General features: G+C 48.3%; 1 non-coding gene across 1 annotated transcript; it reads right to left on the bottom strand.

Annotated features, from left to right (window-relative positions):
• Positions 1 to 15306: 15306 nt before the first annotated feature.
• On the bottom strand, positions 15307 to 15378 carry trnaw-cca (transfer RNA tryptophan (anticodon CCA)). The gene has a single exon. It is a non-coding gene; the product is annotated as a tRNA-Trp (tRNA).
• Positions 15379 to 19334: the final 3956 nt, after the last annotated feature.

Here is a 19334-nt window from a genome sequence, read left to right as displayed (position 1 = left end):
TACACTTAAGTAAACGTGTGTCTCTATTCGTTTCATTCTCTCGCCTTCTCAGCGTAAATCTGCACATCTGAACGTGACCACCGAATTCCCTTTTGTGTCCATTGAATCTTCCTCTTTGTCAGTGTCAGACAGGGACTTACTAACCCTAACCACTCCCTGTACGTAAACGTTCTTCCTAATGTCACTTTTACTTCTTTTCCTCGTGACTTTAAAATTCTGCCGAATCGTTGAGGATCCTTTCAGGTGTGGGAGCATTTTCACAACATTATTTCCTGTTTCTAGGTCCCTCATGACTTGGAAAAGTTCGGTTCTCCGAGGAGAGCTGTTCCAATTTTCCAATCTCCCTTGTTTGTTGACATTCCTCTATCTCCAACCATTTCACTTCCCTGTTTTCTGCCTCATTCGTACTCCAAACAGCCCAAACTCGTTTCACGAAGGCGTTTTTTGAGAAAATTAATCAGGCAGTTTTGCACAAGTCAAGTTAAAAAACGCGGGCTCGTCCGGCATTTGAACCCGGGACCTCTCGCAACTCGGTACAGTAAAGGACCCAAAGCGAGAATCATACGCCTAGACCAACGAGCCAGAGGGCCGGAATGCTACTAACCCCCCACACCGCTTGCGCGACCTGAGACTTGCTCAGTATGAAATACATTTGAGATTGCTCTGAGAATTGCAAACGGCAAAGAGTTTCCCGAACAGCTGCTTCTCATTCAGTCTCCCTGCTGCTGTTTGTCCCGTCCCCGGGAACCGGGCTCTCTCCACTGGCAGATAATTCAACCATTTTGTTTCGAAACTTTTCTCTGACACCCGAGTGGCCAGTGACAAGCATTGCCCTCCTCAACATAGGATACAGAGAACAGGAGAAGTCCACGCAGACCTCCACGAGTGTATCAACGCGACTGTGCACATTGGGCCAGTATATCACTGGGAAATATTTATGTCCAAGCTTTTTTCGGCAGCAGATGAGAAGGCGAGGTGCAGAACAGAGCGCTGTTATACCGGAAAGCTGCTAAAGACGACATTGAGTGAATAGGAGAGAATGCTTTCTCAGCTGGGTTATGGTCCCAACACGCACCCGTTGTGCCAGGGGTTCCACCTCGGTTCCACTCTTCCTTCACTCGCAACACCCCACACCCACCTCCCATAGTGCCAAGGCACTTTCCCCTGCAACCGCCGAATGTGTAACACCTGCCCATTTACCTGCTCCCTCCTGAATATCCAAGGGCTCAAACATACCTGCCAGGTGAAGCAGCACTTTTGCCACAACCTAGTCCACTGCATTCGCTGCTCACAGTCTCATTTCCCCAATGTAGAATGAAGCATAAACTGGGTGACTGCTTCGCAGAACATCCCGGTTCTGCCCGCGGAAAAAAAAGGCCCTGACCTTGCGGTTGCCTGCCACTTTAACACATCACCCTGTGCCCTGGCCAACATCTCTGTCTCAGGCTTGCAGCAGTGTTCTCGCTCCAGATGAAAGAACAACACCTCATTTTCCACTTGGAGACCTTACAGCCCTCCGGTCTTCAATATCGAGTTCCATAACTTTAGGGCCTGAACTCCCCCATGTCCTTGACCCCTACCACACAAACGACTCCTTGTTATCACCTCGTCTGCTATGACACACTACGTATTGTTAGCCGCTAACAGTCTCCATTAACAGTTATTCGCCCTCTCACGCGGATCGTTATTCACTCCTACGTCCTTCCTATTGTTCTCTCTCTGAGCTGGCGGCAATGTACATCGGAGACTCTGAGCCAGCTGAAACTTGCTCAGTGTGAAGTACATTCCACATTGCTCCAAGAATTGCAAGCAGCAAAGCGTTTCCAGAACATCTGCTTGTCATTCTGTCCCCGGGGCGCTGATATTTGTCGCATCCCCAGGAACTGGACTACCTCCACTGGTGGATAATTAAACCATTTCATTTCTACTTGCACGTTGTTCTGGGGGGTGGGACGGGGTGTAGGGTGGGGTGCGGGTAGAGTCCATTCGCTCTTCTGCTCTCTCTCTCTCTCTCTCTCTCTGAAACCCTTGGGGTGAGAGGTGTCAGTTACATTAATGCGGGGAACATGAACAACTTTGATTGTGAACATTCTCCAAGGGTCTGTTATCGGAGAGATAGAAAGATGCTGTGCTGGCAGGACAGAAAGAAATGGACACCGAGGACTCTTCGCTCAGGTAAATTCACATTGTTGTGCAGCCTTCTTGGTGTTCAGAAATCGTCTCCACGCAGCAATCTTACGGAAAGTCTATTGCAAAGTGGGCATCGCTTTCTTTGCTGCGACCGCGCAGCAGTTAACATCTGAGCCCCAAGTGTCCCAGATGAAGAGAATCCGAGTGAAACCTTCACTCACTGAGAGTCATCCCCACGGCCCTGAGCTGAGGGACTGCAGGCAGTCCAACACGGAAGGGACGGTTAAAAATGAACCAGTTTTGCCCCCTCAGCCTCTCTGTCCCAGAGACAGGCAGTGGGACGGCATAAACACGGAGCATCATTCTCGTGCAGACAGAAGCCGTTCAGCCCATCGCGTCCACGGCGACTGTCTGTCACTTGTCTCTCTCTCTCTCTCTCTCTCTCTGAGGTTATTCACAATCGGTGGTATCCGTCCTAATAGGAGGGGACGATGTCTGAGTCGTGATGCGGTTTCTGACATGCTTGTCATTCTCGTCTGAACCAGGGTGGCGAATTACTGCAAGGAATGGACGAAACCACAAGGCATGTGTTTCAACTTTACCAGCTGATTGGCATCGCAGAGAACTGGGTTTGCGATTCGGTTCAAGAGGAAACCGGCGAAGACCAGAATACCACTGAGACCTCTAAAACCATGCCATCTGATTTGGCGAGTGCATCGATATCCGACATTTTGGTAAATCGATGCAAAGGCAGCTTGCAGAAGAGAGCACCGATCTTAAGGAAAGCAGCTCGAGGAGACATTGAAAAATAGCAGAGGATGGTTTCGATCCATCGACCTCTGGGTTATGGGCCCAGCACGCTCCCGCTGCGCCACTCTGCTGCCACACGCGGCGCCCCTTCCACAGAACACTTCAGGTTTTCGTCTGGCACGCGGCAGGCACGTTCGAGCCTGATGTCAAAAGACCTCCACTGCTGTCGTGTAATATGCTGTTTCGCGGACGTATGGAGGCTGTGTAAATATAAACTTATTTCTAAATTCCCACATTCTGTTGGTCGAACTGTGATTTCACACTGAATCACAACATGTGTCACAGCGCAGACGGTGGCCATGCGGCCCACCTTCGCTCTGCTGCTTCTACACTTAAGTAAACGTGTGTCTCTATTCGTTTCATTCTCTCGCCTTCTCAGCGTAAATCTGCACATCTGAACGTGACCACCGAATTCCCTTTTGTGTCCATTGAATCTTCCTCTTTGTCAGTGTCAGACAGGGACTTACTAACCCTAACCACTCCCTGTACGTAAACGTTCTTCCTAATGTCACTTTTACTTCTTTTCCTCGTGACTTTAAAATTCTGCCGAATCGTTGAGGATCCTTTCAGGTGTGGGAGCATTTTCACAACATTATTTCCTGTTTCTAGGTCCCTCATGACTTGGAAAAGTTCGGTTCTCCGAGGAGAGCTGTTCCAATTTTCCAATCTCCCTTGATTGTTGACATTCCTCAAACACAGCACCACTCACGTCAACCTGTTGAACACTATCTCCAACCATTTCACTTCCCTGTTTTCTGCCTCATTCGTACTCCAAACAGCCCAACCTCGTTTCACGAAGGCGTTTTTTGAGAAAATTAATCAGGCAGTTTTGCACAAGTCAAGTTAAAAAACGCGGGCTCGTCCGGGATTTGAGCCCGGGACCTCTCGCAACGCGGTACAGTCAAGGACCCAAAGCGAGAATCATACGCTGCTTCTCATTCAGTCTCCCTGCTGCTGTTTGTCCCGTCCCCGGGAACCGGGCTCTCTCCACTGGCAGATAATTCAACCATTTTGTTTCGAAACTTTTCTCTGACACCCGAGTGGCCAGTGACAAGCATTGCCCTCCTCAACATAGGATACAGAGAACAGGAGAAGTCCACGCAGACCTCCACGAGTGTATCAACGCGACTGTGCACATTGGGCCAGTATATCACTGGGAAATATTTATGTCCAAGGTTTTTTCGGCAGCAGATGAGAAGGCGAGGTGCAGAACAGAGCGCTGTTATACCGGAAAGCTGCTAAAGACGACATTGAGTGAATAGGAGAGAATGCTTTCTCAGCTGGGTTATGGTCCCAACACGCACCCGTTGTGCCAGGGGTTCCACCTCGGTTCCACTCTTCCTTCACTCGCAACACCCCACACCCACCTCCCATAGTGCCAAGGCACTTTCCCCTGCAACCGCCGAATGTGTAACACCTGCCCATTTACCTGCTCCCTCCTGAATATCCAAGGGCTCTAACATACCTGCCAGGTGAAGCAGCACTTTTGCCACAACCTAGTCCACTGCATTCGCTGCTCACAGTCTCATTTCCCCAATGTAGCATGAAGCATAAATTGGGTGACTGCTTCGCAGAACATCCCGGTTCTGCCCCCGGAAAAAAAGGCCCTGACCTTGCGGTTGCCTGCCACTTTAACACATCACCCTGTTCCCTGGCCAACATCTCTGTCTCAGGCTTGCAGCAGTGTTCTAGCTCCAGCTGAAAGAACAACACCTCATTTTCCACTTGGAGACCTTACAGCCCTCCGGTCTTCAATATCGAGTTCCATAACTTTAGGGCCTGAACTCCCCCATGTCCTTGACCCCTACCACACAAACGACTCCTTGTTATCACCTCGTCTGCTATGACACACTACGTATTGTTAGCCGCTAACAGTCTCCATTAACAGTTATTCGCCCTCTCACGCGGATCGTTATTCACTCCTACGTCCTTCCTATTGTTCTCTCTCTGAGCTGGCGGCAAACACAGCAATGTACATCGGAGACACTGAGCCAGCTGAAACTTGCTCAGTGTGAAGTACATTCCACATTGCTCCAAGAATTGCAAGCAGCAAAGCGTTTCCAGAACATCTGCTTGTCATTCTGTCCCCGGGGCGCTGATATTTGTCTCATCCCCAGGAACTGGACTACCTCCACTAGTGGATAATTAAACCATTTTATTTCTACTTGCACGTTGTTCTGGGGGGGGGGGGGGAGGGGGTGTAGGCTGGGGGGAGGGCAGAGTGCATTCGCTCTTCTGCTATCTCTCTCTCTCTCTCTCTCTGAAATCCTTGGGGTGAGAGGTATCAGTTACACGAATGCGTGGGTGGGACAGAGAGAAATGGACACCGAAGACTCTTCGCCCAGGTAAATTCACATTGTTGTGCAGCCTTCTTGGTGTTCAGAGTTCGTCTTCACGCAGTAATCTTTGGAAAGTCTATTGCAAAGTGGGCATCGCTTTCTTTGCTGCGACCGCGCAGCAGTTAACATCTGAGCCCCAAGTGTCCCAGATGAAGAGAATCCGAAAGGAACCTTCACTCACTGAGAGTCATCCCCACGGCCCTGAGCTGAGGGACTGCAGGCAGTCCAACACGGAAGGGACGATAAAAATGAACCAGTTTTGCTCCCTCAGCCTCTCTGTCCCAGAGACAGGCAGTGGGACGGCATAAACACGTAGCATCATTCTCGCGCAGACAGAAGCCGTTCAGCCCATCGAGTCCACGGCGATTCTCTGTCACTTGCCTCTCCCTGAGGTTATTCACAATTGGTGATCTGTCCTAATCGTGGGGGAATGTGTCTGAGTCGTAATGCGGTTTCTGACAAGCCGACCGTTTTATTATTCACGTCCGAACCGGCATGGCGAATTACTGCAGGGAATGGACAAAAACGTAAGGCATGTGTTTCAACTTTATCAGCTCATTGACATCGCAGAAAAGTGGTTTTACAATTCGCTTCAGAGGAACTCGACGGAGAACAGGAGAAGACCACTCAGACCTCCAGAAGCGAGTCACTTCGCCTGCGTGAATTTGGCGAGTGTATCAGTATGATACATGTTACTCAGACACTCGAAGTTTTAGGGAGCAGGTGCAATGTGAAGATATAGAACAGAGGCTCATGACAAAGGAAAGCTGCTCAAGGAGAGTTTGAGCAATAGCAATAGAGGATGGTTTCGAGCTATGGGCCTCTGGGTTGTGGGGCCCGCACGCTGTCGTTGCGTCACTCTGTGTTTAGTATGCCATGCGTTTTCTCAGAACCCTTCAGCTTTTCGACAGGCACCTGGCACGCACGTTCCAGACTCATATCAAAGATCTCCACTGCTGTTGTGTAATATACTGCTGCGCAGGGGTGTGGAGGCTGTGTTAATATGAACATTCTGTTGGTCGAACATGACCACCGAATTCAATTTTGTGTCCATTGAATCTGCCTCTTTGTCACTGTCAGAGAGGGATTTACTGACCCTAACCACTCCCTGTACGAAAACGTTCTTCCGAATATCACTTTTACTTCTTTTCCTCATGAATTTAAAACGCTGCCGAATCGTTCTCGATCCTTTCAGGCGTGGGAACACTTTCACGACATTATTTCCAATCTCTAGTCCCCTCATGACTTGGAAAACTTGCCACGCCGGATTTCAAACTTCTGTTCTCCGAGGAGAGCTGTCCCAATTTTCCAAACTACCTTCATTGCTGACCTTCCTCAAACACGGGACCACTCACGTCAACCTGTTCAACACTATCTCCAATCATTTCACTTCCCCGCTTCCTTCCCCATTCGTACTCCAGGGAGCCCAGCATCGTTTAACGAAGGTGCTTTTTGAGAAGTTTAATCGGACATTTTTGCACAAGTCAAGAAAGCCAGGATCTCTCGCAAGTCTGCCCGTTAGAAGACCCAATGCGAGAATCATACCCCTAGACCAACGAGCCATAGGCCGCTGGCTCCAGCACCTCCTGAACTAGCTGAGACTTGCTCAGTGTGAAATACATTCGCCATTGCTCTCAGAATTGCAAGCAGCAAAAGAGTTTCCAGAACAGCGCTTCTCATTCTGTCTCCCTGCTCATTTCGTTCATTTTCAAATGAACAAAACCACCAGGTCTAGTTCTAGTCCATCTGTGGAGAGAAAGGAGAGATAATGTTTTGAGCCCAACGATCCGTCTTCGGAACTGATGGAATGAGTGGGCGGGTAAAGACCGTGGAAGAAGGTGGGCAGGTTCTAAAATGATTGAACTCGGCGTTGGGTCCTGAAGGCAGCGCGGTCTCTCAGGAGAAAATGAGGTTTCGCTCTTCCAGCTTGCGCTGTGCCTTGTGGGAGCACTGCAGCAAATCAGAGACTGAAATGTTGTCATGGGAACACAGTGGGAGGTTGAAGTGACAGGAAACTGGAAACTGACGGTTTATGGGAGAAAGGACACAGAACGGGGGATGTGCTACAAAAGTGTACAGAAAAGCCACACCCCCAGACCAGACCCTGAACTACAACCATCAAAACACAGACAAGAGAAGCTGCATTAGGACGCTATTCAAAAGGGTGACTACACACTGCAGCACTGCCGACCTGTGACTGAAGAACACGTCTACAGAGGCTTCACCAGGAACGGATATGCCCGCAACTTCATCCACAAGGGCCGAGCAGACAAACAACGGGACAAGGACCTGCCACGACCCAACACACTCACCACTTTACCTTATATAATAAACCTCACAGAACTTACAGCCAGACATCTCCGACCACCCGGATTCATGACAGCCCATAAACTGACAGCCACGCTCAGACAACAACTCACCAGAACAAAAGACCCAAGGACATCATGTGGAAAACAAATATAGTTTACAAGATTCCATGCAAAGGCTGCACGAAAACTAAACAGTACAGGACAAACAGGCAGACAACTAGCAATCTGTAACCATGAACAACATCTACCCATTAAACACTGTCTCTGGTACCCACACAAACACAGATGATAAGGACGATAAAATCGACAGAGACAGCACAACGGTCATAGTACAACTAAACAGAGGTCAGCCAGAGAAATTCAACAAACACGGCACTCATCCAGGAACTCCACCAATAAACACATTGACACATGCCAATCACTGCGAACGAACAACCAGAACCGTCAAACAAAAGCAACAGAAACAGAACCAAATACATTCCAGAAGACGCAGTACAGCAGCGCTTCACAGGAGGCTCCAACGCACTGAAGATGTCACCAAGACAGAGGATGTAACGCCTGCAAATCAACGTCCCAGCTCGGCGAGCTGCGACAATCGGCAGCCGAGCTACAAAGCTTTCCGCAAATCTTATACTGAAGTGTAATTCCTATCGAAATTTGAGAGCATCCTGTTTATGTCATTCAGTTCCTGCAAGCAAAAACTTTGTTGTGGTTCTGTTCGCCGAGCTGGGAATTTGTGTTGCAGACGTTTCGTCCCCTGTCTAGGTGACATCCTCAGTGCTTGGGAGCCTCCTGTGAAGCGCTTCTGTGAAATTTCCTCCGGCATTTATAGTGGTTTGTACCTGCCGCTTCCGGTTGTCAGTTCCAGATGTCCGCTGCAGTGGCCGGTATATTGGGTCCAGGTCGATGTGCTTGTTGATAGAATCTGTGGATGAGTGCCACGCCTCTAGGAATTCCCTGGCTGTTCTCTGTTTTGGCTTGTCCTATAATAGTAGTGTTGTCCCAGTCAAACTCATGTTTCCTGTCATCTGAGAGAGATCCCGGATTCAAATCGCCGTTTCGGACGTGAATGACAAGACGATCCGCATGTCAGAAACCGCATCCCGGGGACAGAATGACAAGCAGATGTTCTGGAAACTCTTTGCTGCTTGCAATTCTTGGAGCAAAGTGGAATGGATTTCACACTGAGCAAGTTTCAGCTGGCTCAGAGTCTCCAGTGTACATTGCTCTCTTTCCCGCCAGCTCAGAGAGAGAACAATAGGAGGGACAAAGGAGTGAATAACGATCAGTGTGGGAGGGTGAATAACTGTTAATGGAGAGCGTTAGTGGCTAACAATAAGTAGTGTGTCGTAACAGACTATGTGATAACAAGGGCTCGTATGTGTGTGGTAGGGGTCAAGGACATGGGGGATTTCAGGCCCTAAAGTCATGCAACTCGATCTTGAAGACCGGAGGGCTATACGGTTTTGAAGTGGAATATGAGGCGTTGTTCTTCCATCTGGAGCTGAGCTTTGCTGGAGCACTGCTGCAAGCCTGAGACAGAGATGTTGGCCAGGGAACAGGGTGGCGTGTTAAAGTGGCAGGAAAGCAGAAGCTCAGGACCTTTATTTGCGGGCAGAACCAAGATGTTCTGCGAAGCAGTCATCCAGTTTATACTTCATGCTCCGTTGGGGAAACGACACTATGAGCAGCGAATGCAGGAGACTGGGTTGCGGCAAATGTGCAGGTAAAGTGCTGCTTCACCTGGAAGGTATGTTCGAGCCTGGAAGGATATTCAGGAGGGAGCGGGTAAATTGTGCTTCTGAGTGAAGTCACGGTTCGTAAAAACAGAATGTGGCAATTTAGACAGAGTTAATATTTGCTTGTGGGCGATATGTCTGCCGGTGCGTGATGGGAGCATAACCCAGAAGGGAAACCATCTTTCCTATTCACTCAATGTCGTCTTTAGCAGCTTTCCCGTATAACGGCGCACTGTTGTGCATCTCGCCTTCTCATCTGCTTCCCAAAAAACTTCGACGTAAATATTTCACATTGATATACTGGCCCAATGTGCACAGTTGAGATGACCCACTCGTGGTCTTCTCCTGTTCTCTGTACCCTATGTTGAGGAGGGCAATGCTTGTCACTGGTCACTCCGGTGTCAGAGAAAAGTTTAGAAAGAAAACGGTTTAATTTTCTGCCAGTAGAGAGGGCCCTGTTCCTGGGGACGGGCAAACGGCAGCTCAGAGACAGAATGAGAAGCAGCTGTTCAAAGAGTCATAGAGATGTACAGCATGGAAACAGACCCTTCGGTCTCACCCGTCCATGCCGATCAGATATCCCACCCCAATCTAGTCCCACCTGCCAGCACCCGGCCCATATACCTCCAAACACTTCCTATTCATATATCCATCCAAACGCCTCTTAAATGTTGCAATTGTACCAGCCTCCGACACTTTCTCTGGCAGCTCATTCCATACACGCACCACCCTCTGCGTGAAAAAGTTGCCCCTTAGGTCTCTTTTATATCTTTCTCCTCTCACCCTAAATCTATGCCCTCTCGTTCTTGACTCCCCGACCCCAGGGAAAAGACTTTGCCTATTTATCCAATCCATGCCCCTCATAATTTTGCATGAAGTCACCCTTCAGCCTCCGACGTTCCAGAGAAAACAGCCCCAGTCTGTTCAATTTCAACTGTACTTCACTCTGAGCAAGACTCAGCTGGTTCAAGAGGTAGAGTGGGGGCGCAGGGGCGCCAGTTGGCTGGCTCGTTGGTCTAGGGGTATGATTCTTGCTTTGGGTCTTCGTCGACGCAGACGTGCGAGAGATCCCGGGTTCAAATCCCGGACGCGCCCGCGTTTTGTGACTTATGCAAACGTGCCTGCTTAATTTTCTCAAAAAGCACCTTCGTTAAACCAGGTTGGGCTCCCTGGCGTACCAATGGGACAGAAAGCAGCGAAGTGAAATGATTGGCGATACCGTTGAATAGGTTGACGTGAGTGGTGCGGTGTTTGAGGGCTGTCAGCGATGAGGGTCGATTGGAAATTTGGGACAGCTCTCTTCGGAGAACAGAAGTTTCAAATCTGGCCCGATTGAAGCTTTCCAAGTCATGCGACGTCGAGACAGAGAAAGTAATGTAGTCAAAATGCTCCCACGCCTGAAAGGATCGGCAACGATTCGGCAGAGTTTTAAAGTCATGGGGAAAAGAACCCAAAGTGACATTAGGGAGAACGCTTTCGTACAGGGAGTGGTGGTTGGGGTCAGTAAATCCCTAACTGACACTGACAAAGAGGCAGATTCATTAGACGCAAACGGGAATTCGGTGGTCATGTTTAAAGTAACAATGTGCAGAATTACATGGAGAAGGCAAGAGAATGATACGAATAGTGACCCACGTTTACTTACTGTGTCGACCCAGCAGAGCGAAGGTGGGCCGCATGGCGTCTATTCAGAGTGAAATCACAGTTCGACCAACAGAATGTGGGAAGTTAGAAAAAGTTTGTATTTACACAGCCTCCATACGTCTGCGCAACACTATATAAGACGACAGCAGTGGAGATCTTTGACATCAGTCTCGAACTTCCTGAAGAAGGGCTTATGCCCGAAACGTCGATTCTCCTGTTCCCTGGATGCTGCCCGACCTGCTGTGCTTTTCCAGCAACACATTTTCAGTTCTGATCTCCAGCATCTGCAGACCTCACAGTCTCGAACGTGCATGCCAGGCGCCAGACGAAAGTCTGAAGGGACCTGTGGAATAGGGCGCTGTGTGTAAGAGCAGAGTGGCGCAGCGGGAGTGCGCTCGGCCCATAACCCAGCGGTCGATGGCTCGAAACCATCCTCTGCTATTGTTCAGTGTCTTCTACAGCAACTTTCCTTTGTGATAGCACTCCGCTCAGCATCTTGCCTTTCAAACGACTGTCTGAATGCCCCGGATCATCCCGAAACTCACACCGTTCAAGTAACTTGGTTTTCGAAGTCTGAGTGGTCTTCTCCTGTTTTTCGTCGGCTTCCTACGAACTGAATCGCAAACCCACTTCTCTGAGATGCCAGTGAGCTGAGACGCATACCTTGTGATTTCGTGCCTTGCCTGCCGTAATTCGCCACGCCGGTTCGTACGTGAATGACAAGACGATCAGCATGTCAGAAACGGTATCACCATTCAGACACAGTCCCTTAGTATTCGGACAGATATCACTGATTGTGAATCACCTCAGAGAGAGACAAGTGGCAGCGAGTCGCCGTGTACACGATGGGCTGGACCGCCTCTCTCGGCGGGAGAACGATGGTACGCGTTTCTGCCGTCCCACTGCCTGTCTATGGGACAGAGAGGCTGAGGGAGCGACAATGGTTCATTTAACCGTCCCTTCCGTGTTGGACTGCCTGCAGTCCCGCAGCTCAGGGCCGTGGGGATGACTCTCAGTGAGTGAAGGTTTCACTCGGATTCTCTTCATCTGGGGCACTTAAGCTCAGATGTTAACTGCTGCGCGGTCGCAGCGATGAAAGCGATGCCCACTTTGCGAGAGATTTTCTGTAAGATTGCTGCGTGAAGACGAATTCTGAACACCAAGCAGACTGCACAACAATGTACTCATATGAATCTACTTGAGGGAAGAGTCCTCGGTGTCCATTTCTCTCTGCTCCGCCAGCACAGCATCTTTATGTCTCTCCAATAACAGAAGTTTGGAGGAAATTCACAATCAAAGTTACTCACTTCCCACTCATTAGATTACTTACAGTGTGGAAACAGGCCCTTCGGCCCAACAAGTCCACACTGACCCGCCGAAGCCCAACTCACCCATACCCCTACATTTACCCCTTACCTAACACTACGGGGAATTTAGCATGGTCAATTCACCTGACCTGCACATCTTTGGACTGTGGGAGGAAACCGGAGCACCCGGAGGAAACCCACGCAGACACGGGGAGAACCTGCAAACTCCACACAGTCAGTCACCTGAGGCGGGAATTTAACCCGGGTCTCTGTGAGGCAGCAGTGCTAACCACTGTGCCACCGTGCCGCCCACAAAGTGTAAGTGATACCTCTCACCCCAAGGGATTGGGAGTTAAAAAGCAGAAGAGCGAATGGACTCTTCCCTCCCTCCAGAAAAGCGGACAAGTAGAAACAAATTGGTTTAATTACCCACCAGTGGAGATAGACCAGTTCCTGGGGATGAGACAAACATCAGCGCCCCTGGGACAGAATGACAAGCAGATGTTCTGGAAACAATTTGCTGCTTGCAATTCTTGGAGCAATGTGGAATGTATTTCACACTGAGCAAGTTTCAGCTGGCTCAGAGTCTCTAGTGTACATTACTCTCTGAGTTTATATTTGCACATCGGCGACATGTCTGCACAACAGCACATGACACTACAGCAGTGAAGATCTTTTGACGTCATTCTCGAACATGCAAGTCACACGCCAGATGAAAAGCTGAATACTTCTCTGGAAAAGCTACCGTGCAATGCAGGAGAATGGCACAGCGAGTGCATGATGGGATCATAACCCAGAAGCGAAACCATTTTCTCCTACTCACTTAATGTCTTTCGTAGCTTTCCCGTATAACGGCGCTCTGTTCTTTTCCTTGCCATGTCATTTGTTTCCCAAAACAAATCTGGGTATCTGAGCTCAATATATCACATCGATACACAAGTCAAATTTACACAGTTGCGCTGGCACCCTTGTGGAGCTCTGAGTTGTCTTGTCCTGTTCTCTGACGGTGTGTCCTGATCTCGTGTGAAACCTCTTCTCTCAGATGGCAATGAACCGGTGAAGTTGAAACACATGACTTGCTGTTTTAGTCCATTGCCCGCAGTAAAGAAACCAACGGTGTAACAAAAGACTTCCTGCAGGATTGTTGTGTTAAGACAAATTCTGAACACCAAGCAGGCTGCACAAAAATGCACTGATATCAATTTACCTGAGCGAAGAGTCTCCGGTGTCCATTTCTCTCTGTCCCGACAGCACAGCATCTTTCTATCTCTCCGTTAACAGGACCTTTGGAACACGTTCAAAGTTGCCCATTTCCTCCGCATGACTGTAACTGACTTCTCCTGCCTCACGTAATAGTGTGAGAGAGCAGAAGAGTGAATGGGCTCTGCCTTCCACCAGCACATCTTGCAAGTAGAAACGAAATGGTTCAATTATCCACCAGTGGAGAGAGCCCGGTCCCTGGGGACTGGACAAACAGCAGCGTCCTGGAAGCAGCGAGACAGATTGAGAAGCAGATGTTCTTGAAACTCTTCCTTACTTGCAATTCTGGGAGCAATGCACAATGGATTTCATACTGAGCAAGTCTCAGCTGCTTCCGGAGGTGGCTCGTTAGTCTGGGATATGATTCTAGCTTTGGGTCTTCGAGCATATGCAGCCGTGTGAGAATTCCCGGGTTCCAATCCCAGGCGAACCATCATTCCTTAAATTGACCTGAGCAAAAATACCTGATGATTTTTCTCAAAAAGCCGCTTCGTTAAATAAGATCGGACTGCCTGAATTAGGGACGGCGCAGAGCTGCCATTGCAGTGAACACGGCGAAGGGAAACGCTTGTTCAAAGTGAGAACAAGTATTGCAGATTTTTCGCCCGCGCAATCCGAGTCTGAATAAATCCTCCACCTGTATTACGCTCAATTCTGAGGGTGACACTTCAGGAAGCGGGGAAGTGAAGTGATTGCAGACGGCGCTGAACAGGTTAATGTGAATGGTACCGTCCTGAGGAATGTCAGCAATGAAGGGAGATTGGAAAGTTTGGGGCAGCTCTCTTTGGTGAACAGAGGGCGGAAAGCTGGTCTGATTGAAGTTTTCCACGTCATGAGGGTTTTAGACAGAGGAAATAATGCAGTGCAAATGCTCCCAGGCCTGAAAGGATCGAGAATAATTTGGCAGAGATTTAAAGTCATCAGGAAAATAAGTAAAAGTGACATTAGGAAGAACGTTTTCGCACAGGGAGTGGGGTCAGTAAGTCGCTGTCTGACAGTGACAAAGAGGCAGATTCAATGGACACAAATGGGAATTCGGTGGGGCATGTTCAATGTAACAATGTGCAGATTTACAGGGAGAAGGCGACAGAATGAGACACTTATTTACATATTGTGTTGAGCCTGGTGAAGGTGAAACACATCAGTTGCGGTGTGTCTCATGCGCAGGAGGCCCTGCAGTAATTCCCCACGCTGTTTCACACAGCAGCATCCTCTCGGTGAATTACTCTTGGCAAAAAAAATCGATTGAACCAAATCAGTGTCCGCCACTGGATTTTACTGACACCGTTTATAAAATTCAGGCTCACCGTTAATGTGGAGAGAGGCCATCAGACTAGAGTTTCCGCTCCTTCTGTTGAATAAAGATAATTTTAACTGTGTCCAGTGAGAGGAAAGGATTTGCAGTTGGTGGGAAACATTTCTATCTGAACTCGCTAACACTCTCCTGATAGATTGAAACATAAAGCTGGGAGTCTCTGGATTATGTTGTAAAAATATCGGTATTACGTTATTCACACCTCGCTGTCACCAACTGATTGAAGCGGCTGCCCCGAGGGAGGCGGCTGTGTTTAAATCCCGTGATGAACTGGGGGAGCTGAGCATTTACCCAGACAATGGGCACACCACCTCCCTCACACAGTGTTCACAAATCAAACTGACAGCAAAGCTTCACGTGTGATCGAAAATTTCTGCAAAGAAGATTTGGTTCAACAGATATTCGGAGTGAAGTCCTCCTTTCTTAATTTGAAATGGAAGAAGTTAACGTCAGTGAGCCTGACGTGATTCGAACACGCAACCTTCTGATCTGGAGTCAGACGCGCTTCCGTTGCGCCACAAGCTCACGCATAACCCGTGACCTCTATTCATGCTTAAGGGAAGTGATCGCACTTCAATGATTTTACGTTATGAGTAACAACGGAGATCAACAGTTCATCGGTGTTCTTCTCTGCCCCCTCTCCTTCTGTCTCCCGAAGTAATTTCCAAATCTACCTCAATAAAAAGGTGAAAGAACTGTGGATGCTGTATATCTGAAACAAAAAACAGGAGTAGCCTGTGACCCTTCCACAGAACTGATGGTGATTGGGAAAACGTTGGTTTATATGCAGGAGATATTTTGGGAAAACGTTGGTTTATATGGGAGGAAGGCGGACGCAGTTAATGATAGATCAGGACAGAGCCCAAAGCGAGGGAAGAACTGTGGACAGGAAAGGAAGTTGATAACGATCTGCGTGGGAGGGTGAATGGAGACTGTTCGTGGCTAAGAATAGGTAGTGTGTAATGACAGACTATGTGGTAACAAGGCTTGGTGTGTGTGGAAGGGACGAGGATACTATGGAGTTCAGGCCCGAGACTTATTGAATTTGATATTGGGACCAGAGGGATGTTCGGTTCTCTTCGTTCTGCTGGTGCTGAGCTTCGCTGGAACACTACAGCAAACCTGAGACAGAGATGTTGGCCAGGGAACAGGGTGGGGTGTCGAATTGGCAGGCAACTGGAAGCTCAGGGTCTTTTTTGCAGACAGAACGTAGATGTTCTGTGCAGCAGTCACCCAGTTTATGCTTCGTTTTCCCCAATGTAGATGAGACCACATTATGAGCAGCAACTGCAGTCGACTGGGTTGTGGGAAGTGCAGGTCAAGTGCTGCTTCACCTGGAAGGTAAATTTGGACCCTTGGATAGTGAGGAGGGAGCAGGTAAATGGGCTGGTGTCACACATTCGGCAGTTGCAGGGGAAAGTGCCATTGGACTATTGGGGTGAGAATGGGGTTAGGGTTGATGGGAATGAAGGAAGAGTGGACCCAAGGTATAACTCCTGCCCATTTTCCTATCTGCCAAATAGAGGAATTTGTTAAGTGTGTACAAGGACATTTTCTAATTCACAATGTGGATGTACATACTGGCGTGGGTGCAAAACCTAAGTGTAAACCATAATTCTATTAACTTTAGAACAGTGATTGAAAATAATGTATCAGATCTAAAAGTTGAGGTTCTAAATTGGAGGAAGACTCAGGTATTAGGCAAAAATTTTCAAAAGCTGATTGGGGGCAGATGTTCGCAGGTTAAAGGACTGCTGGAAAATGGGAAGCCTTCAAATATGAGATAACAAGAGTTCAGGCACAGTATATTCCTGATTCGGAGATGCCGGTGTTGGACTGGGGAGTACAAAGTTAAAAAATCACACCACACCAGGTTATAGTCCAACAGGTTTACTTGGAAGCACACTAGCTTTCTGAGCGACGCTCCTTCATCTGAGTATATTCCTGTTCGGGTGAAAGGAAAGGCTGGTAGCTTGGGGAATGCTAGATGACGAGAGAAAATAAGATTTTGGTTAAGATAAAGAAGGATGTATATATCAGGTATCGGCAGAGAGATCGAGTGAATCCTTAGAGTAGAAAGGCAGTACGAGCATACTTAAGAGGGAAATCATGAGGGCAAAAAAGGGGACATGAGATAGCTTTGGCAAATAGTCATGGATAACCCAAAGGATTTTTATAAATACGTTAAGGACAAAAGGATAACAAGGGAGAGAATAGGGCCCGTCAAAGATCAGCAAGGCGGCCTTTGTGGAGCTGCAGTAGAATGGGGGTGGTGGGGGGGGGGGGGGGGGGGGGCGGGCGAGATACTGAACGGATATCGTGCATTAGTGTTTACTGTGGAGAAGGGCATGGAAGATCTAGAATGTGAGAAAGTAGATGGTGACATGTTGAAAAAATGCCCATATTTCAGATGAGAAATTGCTGGATATCTTGATATGCAGAAAAGTGGATAAATCCCAAGGACCTGGTCAGGAGTACCCTAGAACTCTGTGGGAAACTGGGGAAGTGATTGCTGGGCCTCTTACTGAGATATTTGTATCATCAATAGTCACAGGTGAGGTGCCAGAAGGCTAGAGGGTGGCTAACGTGGTGCCTCTATTTAAGAAAGGTGGTAAGGAAAAGCCAGGGAACTATAGACCAGTGAACCTGACATCCGCGATGGGCAAGGTTTTGGAGAGAATCCTAAGAGACAGGATTTACATGTATTTGGAAAGGCAAGAATTGATTAGGGATAGTCAGCATGACTTTATGCTTGGGAAATCATGTCTCATGAACATGATTGGGTTTTTTGAAGAAGTAACAAAGTGGATTGATGAGGGCAGAGCGATGGACGTGATCTATATGGACTTCAGGAAGGCGATCATCAAGGTTCCTCATGGGAGACTGGTGAGCAAGGTTTAATCTCATGGCATGCAGGGACAACTAGCCATTTGGATACAAACTGGCTAGAAGGCAGAAGACAGAGGGTGGTGATGGAGGTTGCTTTTCAGACTGAAGGTCTGTGACCAATGGTGTGTCACAAGGATTGGTGCTGGGTCCGCTACTTTTTGTCATTTATATAAATGATTTATATGTAAACGGAGGAGGTATAGTTAGCAAGTTTGTAGATGACACCAAAATTGGAGGTGTAGTGGACAGTAAAGAAGGTTACCTCAGATCACAACGGAACCTTGATCAGATGGGCCAATGGGCTGAGGAATGGCAGTTGGAGGTTAATGTAGATAAATATGAGGTGCTGCATTTTGGAAAATCAAATCAGAGCAGGACTTTTACACTAAATGGTAAGTTCCTTGGAAGTGTTGCTGAACAAAGAGACCTTGGAGTTCAGGTTGATAGTTCCTTAAAAGTAGAGACGCAGGCAGATTGGATAGTAAAGAAGGCGTTTGGTGTGCTTTCCTTTGTTGGTCAGAGCATCGAGGATAGATGTTGGGAGCTCATGTTGCCACTGTACAGAACATTGGTCAGGCCACGTTTGGAATATTGCATGTAATTTTGGTCTGCTTCCTATCGGAAAGATGTTGTGAAACTAGAAAAGGTGTAGAAAAGATTTACAGGGATGTTGCCAGGGTTGGAGGTTGGAGGGTAGGAAGGTTTTATGGGGATTTGGGCCAAGTGCTGGCAAATGGGACTAGATTAGGTTAGGATATCTGGGCTGCATGGATGAGTTGCACCGAAGGGTCTGTTTCCGTGCTGTACATCTGTGTCACTCTGTGAGACTCCATGGGATTCTCTGCCCAAGAGAGCAGTTGAGACAGCTTCATGAAGTTTATTGAAGACGCAGTTGGATGGGTGTTTGCATGGTAGGGGAATTAAGGGTAGTCGGGATAGTCCAGGTTGGTGGAGCTGTGATCTTAATGAATGACGGAGCAGGCTTGACCAAATGCTCTACTCCTGCTTCTGTTACTTTGAATCTGTAACACTGCATTTCCCGCGGCCGGGGTTTTCCCAAGGCACAAAGGAGGTTTTCTATAGTATATTTAAACCCCTTGCTTTGCTTGAACTCAATCTGCATGGACTTGGAGGAGAATGGGATTTGCAAAGTGCCCCATCTGCAGGACAGCTGTCCGGCCCGCCCTCCATTGTTGACGTCACAATGCGGATGCAGCCCTGTCAGTTTCAGAGTGAAACTCCCTCCCTCTGGGCAACATCTGGGAGCAAAGCAATGTCTCCCCCTTTCCATATACCATCCTCCAGCAGCGAGGGGGAAGGGGAGGTCGGGGTAGGTGAAACACTGTTCACTTGTAGCAACTGGAGTGAATCCTGGGAGGGAGCAGACACTCCAAAGGTGCTCAAATACTTTCTATCTCTCTTAAAGCTATTTTCCTTGTGTGTTCCCTCAGTTTGGCACGTATACAGTTGCACCCTAGAAAAGGATTGGTCCTTTCCTCATGTTCACAACTAAAAAGTTAGATTCTCAAGGAACTGAGCAGCAGTTAAGGGATGGCACATTGCTCAAAAAATGTAGGGCGCCTGCGGCCTGT

The sequence above is a fragment of the Chiloscyllium plagiosum genome, unplaced genomic scaffold (assembly GCF_037043375.1).
Source record: "Chiloscyllium plagiosum isolate Xiang-an unplaced genomic scaffold, Cpla_swu_hap1 HiC_scaffold_27, whole genome shotgun sequence".
Taxonomy (NCBI): Eukaryota; Metazoa; Chordata; class Chondrichthyes; order Orectolobiformes; family Hemiscylliidae; genus Chiloscyllium; species Chiloscyllium plagiosum.
Note: the sequence above shows the minus strand (reverse complement) of the source record. Positions and strands in the feature narration are given on the sequence as shown.